The 14,094-nt window shown below is 36.4% G+C and overlaps 1 protein-coding gene and 1 pseudogene across 1 annotated transcript in view; one reads left to right on the plus strand and one right to left on the minus strand.

The window, feature by feature from the left end:
* Positions 1–14,094, plus strand: part of UMAD1 (UBAP1-MVB12-associated (UMA) domain containing 1) — a 222,907-nt gene that overhangs the window by 73,998 nt on the left and 134,815 nt on the right. The gene's annotated exons all lie outside the window — the stretch shown is intronic.
* On the minus strand, positions 1,699–6,306 carry LOC122213625 (annotated as a pseudogene).

Here is a 14,094-nt window from a genome sequence, read left to right on the forward strand (position 1 = left end):
ATAGATATTGCTCATGCTTTGAAATTAATATGATTACATGAAATGGATGGTACACAGAAAACATAGCAATTTGTGGTAATTATGTCTACACAGGCTAGTATGTTGGCCAGACACCATGTAGAATTAATCCCAGGGCAGTGTTTCCTACTAGCCAGTCCCATGTCAATTGAAGTTAGGAATTTCAATATTCCTGTAAAAATATCTTATTAATTTTCAACTTGTCACTGAACCTTTCTTTAAATGTTTATGAAAACATATGGGTTATTTATACTTACCCATTTTATGTGCTTAACCTACTCTATTTGTATTAGTAGCATGGAACTATCTTGAATCCAGCTACCACACACCAAGACAAATCTCCCCCTTGCTGATAAAATTTTTGATTTCTATAATACATAGTACAAGTATCTCTCTTTAGAGAAGAAAATATGAGTGCAATTTCTGGCTCTTTTAGATAATTCTGAATTTGTAATTTTCTTGTATCTTCAAATGATTGCGATCAACATTTTCTTTCTTTCTTTTTTTGTGGTTATTGTTAAGAATTAGCAGTGTATGCCTTAGTTGCATAGTTTTATCCTTCCCCACCTTATAAAAAAAAAACCTTTTGATCCACATTATTATGATCAAAGTTATTATGAAGTTAGGGGCACCTGTGTGGCTCAGTCGGTTAAGCGTCCAACTTCCGCTCAGGTCAAGATCTCACGGTTCATAAGTTTGAGCCCTACGTTGGGCTCCATGCTGTCAGTGCAAAGCGTGCTTGGGATTCTTGCCCTCTCCTCACTCTCTGCCCCTCCTCAGCTTGCGATTTCTCTCTCTCAGAATAGATAAACTTAAAAATAAAGTTATTATAAAGTTAGTGTAGAACTATAAGCTTAGTTAAAGCATTCCTTTTCAGATATTGTACCCAGTTCTGTAATCCTGGAGAGACTGCTGTTTGCCCATGGAGTCTCAGAGGTGACTCTACTGTAGAAAGCTAGGTGAAATTAAACCATTAGATTTACCCTGGTGTGGATGTGAATCCCATCAGTTCCCAGAAATTCTCTGGGTTCTGTACTTTGGTGTGGTAGCTAACTTTTACTTATTAAGACTTTTCATTTTAACTAAGGCTTTTAGATTTGAACCCTTAAGTTCATGAATGTAGGAAGCTTATGCTTTTGAAATTATCTGATCTATTTAACTTAGCTATATTTTGGTGCTTTTACTTTTCAGAGTTAAATCTCTCTTCTTATTTTGGCTTTCACCGAAGTAAAATAGAAAGATTCATTATTCTCTATTTTATGGAAAAGTATGAAGAAACCATTACTATTTTCACCATAAATACTTAAGATCTTGAGGAACATGGTTAAAAGGAAGCCATATACCACACCATACTCAAAGTAAATGCCTAGCCTTCGAGAAGCTTTTGTGATCTTTCATTTTCCATTCATTCCCTTAAAATGAAATAGTTACCTATAATTTCCATTAATTTTCATTATCACTTTATATCTTTTTGTTTCTGAAGTGAAATGGTATGCCAACTAATTTTATTTTTCATTAAAAAAAACAATGTTTTTAATCCCAAATGCATTAATTAAAAATGCTTTGCAGTCTCCCATAATACTCACAAAATATCTAAGACCTGAAACTCTGATACTAAAAAACATTTTCATTCAATTTGAATTGTATTATATAATAAATATAAGATTAGAAAGTGTTTTATTTATGCTCCTTAAAGTATACTTAATGATCTATTGTGAACAGGGTGGTGTTATTTTAGTGGTTTCAACCATGGAACACTTGGGTTTCATAAAACCAATGGTGTAAAAAAATGTTCAGGAACACATCATATAAATTACTGTTTAATAGACAATGATTTGTCCGCGAAGAGTGATTATGCCTTAAATGAATATTGTTGCAAGGTCAGTCAAAGAGAAAAGTTGACGTTGGCTGATTGATAGCATAGCACTCTGGAGGGCACAGATATTATAGCTAGAAATAACCCATAATGGTATTAGATTTGAAGGAAAAATAGTATAATTTAAAGGTAATTTTTAAGGTACAAGAATGTGGACTTTCCAAGTCCACTTTTAGTTTGTTACACACATTTCTTGGAGAAACACTGGGAAAGATGTCACGTCTTCATCTTCAGAATTAATTTCTATAAAGTCAGTTTTGATTATGTGGATCCTAAAGTTTTAGCTTCCCCAAAGGTCACCTTACTCAGTTTTGGAGGACCTGGGAACACCCACGAGTTCCCTCCCATACAATTTTTGCAGTAGTAGTTGTGTTCCTGAAATCTTGTGCCACCATTAGGAATGGATCTTTCATTGTGTGCCATGACTGGAGAATTGATTTTTCGGATAAATTGTTTCTATCTCCTGATAAAGGAGAAGTGGTGATATTTATTACAAAGGGCTTTGCCATTTGGTATTGTCTTTTGAGAGATAGTATTGTCTTTTGAATATTCTGGTAAAATACATCAAATGGATTTCTGTGTTATCCTTCCCGATGACTTCAGTGCATTCTTTTGGGCTTTCCAGATTGCAGTTGGGGTTTTCAGTGTTATTAGTTCAGGCTGCACTTAAGTCACTGATATAAATTAGTCATTTCTCTCCTTGGTTCCCAGTACGAATGTTGCATAGTATGACTTGAGAAGCATAGTCTTTGGAGATGCCTGCTAGTCAGACCGTCTTCCTGAGAATGATCCCTTTTTTCAGTGTTTTAGATTTTTGTAGTTCAATTTTGAGATCACTGCATTTCTTCCTCCTGAGTCCCAGCACTTGTGCTCAACCATTGGTCTTCAGGTACAGCTCCATTTTTCCACCTCTCCAGTTTGATGAAGGTAGATGTATGTGCCTCTTTGCCTGTGAGTTTCTACTTCTGTCTTTATCTGGAAGAGTTCTGTTTATTTAGATTGTATCTGTTCACTCAATACTTTCAGGTTTAGTTGTCTTTATTCATTTTGTTCTAATGTGCTCTTCAGATGATCTTATCCATGCAGGCCTTCTGATGTGCACAGAACCCTTATTTATTTGTTTTTTTTTTTTTTTCACAGAACATATTTTTCTTCATCTAATCAAGTTCCTATAAATGTTTCTTCCAGAAGTCTTATTCTTTAAGAATCAGTTCTCTCTCTCTTTGAATCCTAAAGTTATTTCTTAATGTCTTCATATAAAATGACAGGGCAAAATAAGAAATGACAGACTTGTACCTCAGTGGGTTGAGATGAGAGTCACTGTGTCACTCAGAGCTTTTCCACAATTTGGAGGGCAGGTGTCATCCCCTAACAAGTAATCCAGCATGGCTGGAGCCTGGCTTCCAATGGCTGCCTAAAGAGATGGTCACTTCTCCTCCCCTTGTGTTAGAAAACAAACTGAAAACAACTGGGGTGGCCAGAGGTCACAGGGCCTCTGGTTTCCCCAAAGACCCCTCTGCTTCTCCTGAAGTGATGGCTGCCTTGCTCCGTGAGGGTGTGCCTTGTCTTGGCTTGGTCTGCACCCCTGCCCCACAGGTTCTGGAAACCTACATTTTGAGAGTCCTGGTGTCTTCTGGAGAAAAAGGAGTTAAGCTCACAAAAATGTATAATTTTTACATATTAATTTAGGAGAAACTCATTGTCTACTGAATCAGACATCTGGGTCTGAATCTCTGCTCTGCTACTTGCCGGCTGGGACTTTGGTGAGTTAATTAACCTCTCTGGGCTTCAGTTTCCTCAGTTTTGAAAGGAGGATGATGACATGGTCTCAGTAGGGCTGCCGTGATGTTTATATCTGATAATTGATGTGAACTGTGCAGCCCACCGCAGGGCACAGAATGGGTGCTCACTCAACAGCAGTTTCTCCTTCTGACCAGCAGAAAGCCGAGGTTTCTGCCTAAGCCTGTCTCCAGTTCTTAAGTTTGGGTTTTGTATGGTCCATTATTTAATCTCCAGAGCAGATCATCTAGGTCATGTTGGAGGATCAAAAGCCTCAAGAAGGACTACTGCCACAGTAGAAGTAAAAAGCAAAATTAGTAGGAAACACTCAGTATTACTTGATTTATTTAACCTATGACAGTTTTATTCGTTCTGATGACACATCAATGGTTGTACCATTATTTTGATGTATATGCTGAGATTTACACAGTTTTAGTGACCCTTACACTTTCATCTAACAGAAAATGATTGTTTTTGCTTTGTTTATCTGCACATTTTTGCTAAACTGGTCTCCTTTAAGCTTGGCATATTGTCTTTTTATGTGTGCTAATATAAGAAAGAGTGTCTAATGTGGGAAGGTTGCATAATTTTATAGTACCCAGGTTTTATGATAAAATGTAGAAGCACCATAATATAAAGTTGGTGTATTCATTTCTTTTGAGCTAATCCTGAGTATTTTCTTTTTCTTGAAGTGTGTTTCTTTCTTTGCCTCTCCTCTCTTTTGCATGTTCTCAATAAGCATCTATATATTTGACTTACAGAACTCATCCTGAGATTTAATTTAGGTTTTCCTTACTGAGTGGTCCTTCATCATTGGTAGGAAGCTAGCCTGAGTAATTCTCATGGCTTATTGGACCATATCATTTCCTGCATGTTATCTGTATTGAATTACAGTAGGAGATCCCAGTGAGAGACTGTCTACCCTACTGTCTGGGGGCTTGGCTTCTGAAGCTCATTAGACCAGAGTTCAAATATGGTATATCTAACATTAATTAGCTATTGGTCTTTGGGCAGGACACTTACTATCTTTTTGCCTCAGTTTCCCCATGTTTAAAACGGAATAATAATGCCTAATTTATCAGATTGTTATAGATTAGATGAGATGATGTATACCAAAGGCTTAGCCCAGCATGTGTATACACTAAGTCCAAAGTAAACATTAGCCATTATTATGTAATGGAAGATACAGTGTTATTAAAACGTTGTCTTACTAATCACCTTAAACCAAGCAACAACATAATCCAATTTTTCACGTTATCAATTGAAAACATGGATTCTAAAATCCAAACTAATAGAAAGCCAAACTAATAGAAAAATGTCATTTTGATATGTATAGGATTATAATTATTTTGAATTGATAAAAGTGTCTACAGAATATTAAACAATAGTTAGCTATTAAAAGAATTAGTGCACTTTCTTAAAGATGTTCAGCATATGACCAAGACATAGAGTAGGCATTGGAAGGATTTACTATACTTTATGAAATTTTTCCAGTATGGGATCTGACTCGCTGAACTTGAAAATGAAACAAACAAAACAGAAGCTTGTTCTCCCTGTGCCCATGGTGCCAGAAAATAAATCACTGCTGTATTCGTCAAGTCATAAAATTTAAATCATCTCTATTTGAGTTGGATACCTTAGGGTAGTATTTGATGCTAACCACTGGTTCAGGCAGGATCTGGTGACATTTAATGGACTATTGTTCAAGGTCAGTTGACACTAGGTCATTGCCTCAATATTAAAGCATTACGAAATAATATGAATGTAAAAAAAAATTCCATTAAGCACTGGATATAAATGAACTTTATATGTCCTTCTAACCAAATATACTATGGTTTATGGTTATGTGACAAATGCTATGCATTAAGAACATTTTCTTGCTTTAGCTTTACCAATAATTTGCTCCTTTTTTGAGCTCTCAGGGCTGTGGCTACTTAACAACACATGTAGGCATTTCTTTATGTGCTTCTCCTGCTTTTGTGTTTTTATAGGCCAGAAGCCCCAGCCTTCCTCCTCTGTGGAATGCTGCTGATGCTCAAAAGTGGCACTGTCTTTGCCCTGGACAGTACAGTGCCAGTGTTTCATTTTGTTTTTTGTTTTTTGGTTTTTTTTTACACCTGCCATGTTCAGTTGCCGTGACACAGCTGCATTTAGAATTAGCTGATAGCCTGAGTTTCAAGGTCAATGTTCACAGGTGAGATAGAGTTCCCAGGTGAGACAGAGAATGGGAAAAGGAAATAAAAAGGAGAGACGGGCTACGGAATGGAATCCTGTTGTTCGAATTCCTTAGCGAGCTGGCAGAAATTTTAGGAGAAAGGGTAAGAAACTAGTTTTACTTCTCGGCCCCATTATTCAGGCCTAATATCTGAATGAGTTACAAACTTTTAAAATGAAGTCTTTCAGATGTTGGTTAATTATTACAAAAGTATACCTTAAGTAGCTTAGGCTATGTATTTTTAACTAAGAGCTTAGCCTAGTTTGTGAAATTAACAACTTTTTAATTTGACAGAGCGCAGATGAGACCATACACATACTTAGTAATGAACTGTATCAGCAGGCATTCGAGGTCTCACCGAGCAGTTAGTCTCTGTCTCACTGTCATTATTTTGCTTCGCCTCTGTGAAATTCACCATATTCGCAGTAAGTTGCTGTAACGTCAGGTGAGATCTGGCATTTCTCCCCATTCCTAACATCTGCCCTTTCCATGTTGTGCTCAACAAACTAAAACAGTTCTTTGCAGCAAGCGTCAGTAGCTCAGCCAGTGTTTCTTTGAAATGATTATTTACTCTTGTGTAGTAAGGTTTAACCTCAGTAATCTTTGCTGTCTAAAAACGGTCAGAAATATCAAAGCTATCAAAGCTAAATGGATTCTTCAAGATCCATTTTTCTCAAGGAAGCTGACTGGTGTTTCTGATGACGCAGCAGGTTGAGCAAAACCTTCAGAAACTTGGGATATTTATATTAGAGTCAAAAGCAGTTGGTATTTCTTGAAATATATACATAAAAATATATACATAAAAAATATAAACATAAGTTTATACTAATCAAGGTATTTCCTGATCTTCTGAGAAATTATAGGATTTTCCAGTTGCCACTTTGGAAAGATGATGAATTCATGAACAGTAGAAGAAATGACCCCACTTGTCATTGATTGGTTCAAGAAACCTATAAAGATGTTCAGATTGTACGTCTTTGTACCAAGGGGAGCACAGGAAGGTTAGCCAGGGCTTGCCTGTAGAGAAATCTGAGTAAAGCTTTGCAGTTCCTGTGTCAATGGGGAAAATAGGAAGGCAGCTTAAACAAGTTAAGACTGCTAAGTATCTAATTACTATGTGGTGAGCCCCCTTTATTTCCCTCTAATAGGAGCATAATTTTTAAAAGTTCTTGAAACCCTGGAATCACTACTACTTTCAAGGCATGAGGCATATTTGAAATTCTGAACAGCAGGCTAAAACTTTCATTTGAAAACTGGTCGGTAGCAAATTTTAATACGAAGCAAAAGAGTTCCGTTATTTCGTCCAAACCTGTATATTTTTTACATCCACCTGAAAGATGTTGTGTGAGAATTCACGACTACCCTGTGTGTCACATATCAACTAAAAGTGTCCTGTTAATCCTCCTTCAAACTGTTGTAAATTTAGCTTTACACCAGTTCGTATAAGATTGATGTTTTCTCTTCACAGCTTAAGGTAATACTTTATTTGACCTAAATTGTTTCAGATTTTAAGTTGGGATTGGCTTTGGTGTAGAAATCTGAAGAATTTTGAAATTTGGTGAGCAAATTCAAGTAGGACATTCCTTGTGTAACCGTTCATAACACTGTCCACTCTTATAATCTGCCTTTTGTATTACTCTTCCCATTCTGAAGCTTCATAACCCTTTTTATAGCTTACTACCTATAGCAATCAATAGATTTTGTAATCGTTTCCGTTTCTCTGGACTTCATCCAGAGTCCGTTTATGTCTTGACATGTAGCTATGAGAATTAAAGACAGTTTGCGAGCAGAAATAAATTTAAAGTCTTCCTCAGCTGAATACTGAAATCAGGAATTCACTGTTTCTCTAAATCCTTGTTAAACCCTGATTTTTAGGCATGCTTTTTTTTTTCCTGCACTCCATTCATTTGATGGAAACATTAATTAAGTTAATAGCATGGCAGCGTCTCCCACTGCCACTGTGAATCCCTGAGCAGTAGTGCACGTTACATTAACTTCTTCAGGTTATAAAGCCCCCATTTTGCATGGTGAAGCAATAATTTCAGGGAATAGTGCTTAATGAAGTTTCCCCAGGTGTTTAACTTATTAGAAGTTTGAATCCTTTTAAGTGCAAGGAAAAAAAAATAAAGAAGTAGTTTTTTTTTTAAACAATTCTTAATACAGTGAATGAAAACAATTACAATGAAAGCTGAGATTCTCCCAGCTTATTAAGCCAACATTAACTTGAATACACATGACACCACTGGCTTGCTGAGAAAGAACTGTGAACTTTTCAGTTAACTACAATTAATATGATAAGGACCGAGCACAACCTGCATTTCTTTTTCCTCAAATATGGGACTTTTAAATCAACGGACTAAAAATCCAATACATTTATAAACTGACAAAATAAAGTGGGTGGATCAGTCAGTTAAGCGTCTGACTTAGGATCAGGTCATGATTTTGGGGTTCGTGGGTTTGAGCCTCGGGTTGGGCTCTGTGCTGACAGGAGCCTGGAGCCTGATTCCGATTCTGTGTCTTCCTCTCTCTCTGCCTCTCCCCTGCTCATGCTCATGCTCTTTCTCTCTCTCCCTCTCTTAAAAAAAAAAAAATTAAACTTAAAAAAATAACAAAGTGATTTTTCTACTGCTAACTAAAATATTTAATTTTTTTGATATAATGAAACTAACCACTTTGTAATTAGAATTCTTTGGAAAAAGCTTTCTTACCAACTGACTCTTAAAACTTACCATAGTGATAAAGTTGTTGGTTAATTAGTTACTGACGTGAGCCACCTGTCTTGTGTAGCCTAGAGCCTAGTACGTAATAGATGCTCAGCAGAGGTTTGTTGACATGTTGACGATTCACATGGTAATGGCCTCTTTCTGTGTAACAGTTCCTTTTTATAGTCAACAGGTGTTTTTACTACATTTTAATTATCTAGGCTCTAGCACTATTTAATTATCTTTCTAAAAATTTTTATTAGATTTAAATGCAATGTGAACATTTGTACTAGGAAAACATACTAAAATAGGTTTATGTTTGAGCTCTTTCCCATCTTTAAATTGCTAAAACATAGTTGACATACAATATTACATTACTTTGAGATGTACAACACAGTGATCTGACAATTCTGTACATTACTCGGTGCTCACCACACTAAATGTAGTTCACCATCTGCTAACCATACAATTTTATTACAGTGTTATTGACTATATTCCCTGTGCTGTACTATTCATCTCCATGGCCTATTTACTTTATAACTGGAAGTTTGTACCTCTTAATCCCCTTTACCTGTTTCACCTATCCTCCTTCCAACCTCCCCTCTGGTGACCTCCAGGTTTTTTTCTCTATGTTAGAGTCTGTTTTGTTTGTTTTGTTTTTTGGATTCCACATGTAAGTGAAATCATATGGCATTGGTCTTTCTCAGACTTAATTCACTTAGCATACTACCACCTAGGTCTATCCATGTTGTTGCAAATGGCAAGACTTCATTCTTTTTTATGGCTGAGTAATGTTCTATTGTGTGTGTGTGTGTGTGTGTGTGTGTGTATCTCATATCTTCTTTATCCATTCATCTGTCAGTGGACACATGGCTTGCTTCCATATCTTGGCTATTGTGAATGCTTTCCCTTTTAAACATGTTTCCATATCTGGGAAGATAAAAAAGAAATTGTTACAATGGTTGCTTTCAGGGCCTGGGAATGGGGTGTTGGTAGAGAAGGGAACTCTTCACCAGTAACTCAGGAAATATTTATAAAGCACCCATTAGATGTCAGATACTTTGCAAAGTGTTCGTTATTTTGGGAGTATCAAGATATAGTCCCTGTCATCATGAATTTTATAGTTTCATAGCCTGGTAGAAGAGCCAGGCATTTAACACACACACACACACACACACACACACACACACACACACACCCGTGTGTGTGTGTGTGTGTGTGTGTGTGTGTGTATCCATTTGCAACAACATGGATAGACCTAGGTGGTAGTAGAGGAACCAGCATGTGCAAAAGCCCAGAGGCAGTGGGGATTCTGACTTCCTGAAAGAACTGAAAGAAGACCAGTAACACTGAAGTATGGAGAGGGAAGCAAAGAACACGGAATGAAGATGGAGAAGAGACAGGTCACAGTATACAAGGCTTGGTAGTTTGAATTTTGTTCTAAAGTACAAGGGGATATTATTGAAAGGTTTTTAAGCAGAGGAGGAGTAATGGTATCTGTTTTGTTTTGTTTCTTTTTTTTAATGTTTATTTACTTTTGAGAGAGAGACAGAGACAGAATGCGAGCCAGGGAGGGGCAGAGAGAAAGGGAGACAGAATCTGAAACGGGCTCCAGGCTCCGATCTGTCAGTACAGAGCCCGATGCCGGGCTCAAACCCACGAACCGTGAGATCATGACCTGAGATAGAGTCGAATGCTTAACTGACTGAGCCACCCAGGCACCCCTGTTTGTTTGTTTTAACTTGAAGACCTCACTCGTTGTTGTTGAAGAGAATGGATAAGAAGTGGCCTAAATCAATAATAAATAGCCTAGGCGAGAGATGGTGATAACTTGGACTAGGATGGTGACCATAGAAATGGAGAAAAATGGATGTGTTGCATATGTATTTGAGGACTTGGTGATGGATTAAATTTGGGGACAAGGAGGTACCCTAGAACGAATCTCCATGTCTGCTCTCATGAGCCGCAGGGTAGAGGTTACCGAAGTCCAGAGAAGGAGAAGGTTTGGGGGTGGGGGGGAAGATCAAGAGTTCAGTTTTTAGACAAAGTAACTTTTATGTAGTAATGGAGGTTTATAGCAGAGGTTTGGGCTTCTAGTGTAAATTTCAGGATTTACATCTCTGTGAATGGATGTGATTACATAAGGAAGGCATGTTGAGAAAGAGAGCTGGGGAACTCTAAAACTTAGAGCTTGAGTAGTGTAGGAAAAAACTCACAAGGGACTGAGAAAGAACAGCTGGAATCAAGAGGAATATTAAAGAGAATGGGTTATGAAAGCCAGGGTGGAAGTGCTTTGGTAAGAATTAGGCCCATCCTTGTGTATAAATTTGTAGAATTGTAGTAAGTCTTATAATTTATGTGCATGTATGTTTTTCCTAGAAAATGCCTTTTTATTTATTGGTATCCAAAAAACAAACCACAGTGTAACTAAAAATGAAGTTAACCAATGAGATGATCTTGGGTGGACTCTATTTTAGACTACTTTTTCTGAATGTACAGTTACCAAAGACGTGTTCAAACACCTGTCCAAAATACAGAGTGGGGAATATACAACATGCAGAATGCAAGTAGACAAGATTTTTATAAAACCTGCATCCTGTGTTCCATGTATTATCATTAACTTGTCTCTGCTGGTTGGGTTCATAGAGCTTTAAGATACATAAATGTTAATGTTGAATTTAGTTTTGGTTCTTTCCTTGTTCGTTCTCGTGTGCCAAAACTTGGCAAAGTAAGTAGGGATTGCCATGCATACGTGTTCAATTGCTCCTTCTTATCTGGGTAATATAGCTGAACCAATCAGACTCAGGAATGTGTCTGGTATTCCCTGAGCTCTTTTGTAGTTGCAGTAGCTGATGCTACTGAATTATCTTGCTAAATGATAGGCTGTTTGCTGCCGGAAGGAAGAATGTTCTAATGGAAAGACCATGGACTTGGCTTCAATCCCAGCTCTAATTCTTACTCCTGCAGATTTGCACAGGCTACTTAATCTCCTCATCCTCCGTTTTCTCATGTGTGAAATGCCTATTCATAATGAATACCTACCTCACAAAATTTTTGTGAGGGTTTACTTAATAAAGCTAAGTGTGTAAAATGCTGAAGAAAATATCTTTAACAAAGCGTGCACTTCATAAATGTACTGGTTTTTAAAGGATTTTATAAAAAATATAGTTTCTGGTGTCTCCTAGCCCTTGCATTTATGTAATTATTTCTCGAATTTAAAAAGATTACAGTTCTTTTTCATCACAGAAACTGAGATTTCACCAGACACCATAGTGTCTACATGATCATAATTCGTTAAGACATAATTTATGCCTGTATTTGTTGCTCTGTTCCTCAAGGTGCCTCTTCCAAGTCACAGCTTCTTAGAAGGATTAATTCTTTTAATTCATGAACTTAATACAACCAGAATTTTCAGATAAAGTGATTTTCAAGATTGTCAGTTGAAAAGCAAATATATACGAATAATCAAAGATTTGAAATTCTGTGTTCATTCATTTAAAAGAATCTTGATGGATGAGAAAGTTAGTATTTGACATTTAAATTTTTCTGACTTCTGATGTTAATGCTTTATTTGGTCTAAAATGGCACTCTGATGGAATATTCCTGTCTCTGTTACAGTAGACTTGCTGTATACTAAGCCCATCAAAGTGATAAACATGCAAGTATAATCATGTTAAATTATAATTCTCAGTATATTAGGGAAGACTTGCAGAGAAATATTTATGGTAAAGCACATAGGTTATGGAGTAGGTTGTTTTTGCTTGGTCTGTATGTGTATATGTACATTTACATTCCTGTTGAAACCTGAAAGAGGCACTATATTTTTAAATGTTATTTTTAGTTTTTCACATCAGTGTGCATTTCTGTTTAAGTATCTGTCTAGAATTGGTCCAGAAGCAACATAATCAGATCTAGTCTGGTGAGTCAAAATGAAATGTATACAAATTCACATTCTTAGAAATAAGTTGATCTAAAATCAAAGCAAGAGAAAAAATGTGGTGTGAAATGTTACACAGATTCCACCACAGCATAATTGGCAAAGGATAGTAGACATGCTATTTGTTAAAACTTGAATTACAACAGTTGCTTAATTTTCTCACAATAGGATATAGCAAAGCAGTTAAGAAACATCATCTGTGGAAAAAAAAAAAAAAGAAACATCATCTGTGAAAAACAGCATTAAGGCAGGTTAAAGAACCACAAATACAAAGTATATAAATTATAAAATTGAAAACAGAATGTTCAGTAATAATTGATTTTTGATGTCCTTTATAGATTTTTTTCTTGGTACACTGATTGGTTTATTTGAATAAATTTTCCAAGATCATGTTAATATTTTTCCTCTGTACATGTATGGGCTTATAAAATCTTATAGATTTGGGATTTTCCTACTTTGGATAACATGAATGTACTAGAGAAGTACTTTACTAATAATTAAGTTGGATTTTTCTGTTTTGCACTGTTGACAAAAAGTTCTTTTATTGTGGTAAAATATATATAACATAAAGTTTTCCACTTTAACCATTTTAGTGATACTAACGACATTTACAATAATGTGGTATCATCACCACTATCTATTTCCAAAATTTTTCATCATTCGAAACAAACTGTATTTTTAAAAATGAAATCTTTATTAAGATATAATTCATATACCATGACAATAACTTACTTAAAGTGTACAATTCAGTGGCTTTTCATACAATCAAAGAGGTGTGCAGCCATCCCCACAGTCAACTCTAGAACATTTTCATCATCCCCAAAGAAACTCTACCCTTTAGCAGTTAAGCTTCATTTCTCCCCAGGTTTCTATCTGAATGGGTTTGCCTATTCTAGACATTTCATATTAATGAAATGATAGAATATCTGATTTTTTGTGACTGGCTTCTTTGAGTTGTGTATTTTCAGGGCTCCTCCACGTTGGAACATGTGTCAGCACTCCATTCTTTTTGATTGCTGAATACTATTTCATTGTGTGGCTCCACCACATTTTATTTGTTCCTTAGTTGATGGACATTTCGGTTGTTTCTACTTTTTGGACATTAAGAATGGTGCTACTATGAAATTTGCATACAGGTTTTGTGTAGGCATGTTTTCATTTCTCGTGGTTCGTGCATAGGAGTGGAATTGCTAAATCAAATGGTAATTTTATGTTTAACCATTTGAGGAATTTCCAGCCTGTTTTTGCAAAGCGAGTGGCCCATTTTGCTATCCTAGTAAAGTGTGTGGGGATTCCAGTTTCTCCACATCCTGGCCAGTACTAATCGCTACTGTCTTCTTGATGATAGTCATCCTAGTGGTTGTGAAGTGATATCCACAGTGGTTTTGATTTACATTTACCTGGTGGCTTAATGATGAGCATCTTTTCATGTGCTTATTGGCCATTGATATGTCTATTGAACAAATGTCTATTCAGATCTTTTGCTTGTTTTTAAAATTTTTTTTAGTGTTTGTGTGTGTGTGTGTGTGTGTGTGTGTGTGTGTGCGCGCGCGCGCACGGGCGGAGG

The sequence above is a fragment of the Panthera leo genome, chromosome A2 (genome assembly GCF_018350215.1).
Source record: "Panthera leo isolate Ple1 chromosome A2, P.leo_Ple1_pat1.1, whole genome shotgun sequence".
NCBI classification, from domain to species: domain Eukaryota; kingdom Metazoa; phylum Chordata; class Mammalia; order Carnivora; family Felidae; genus Panthera; species Panthera leo.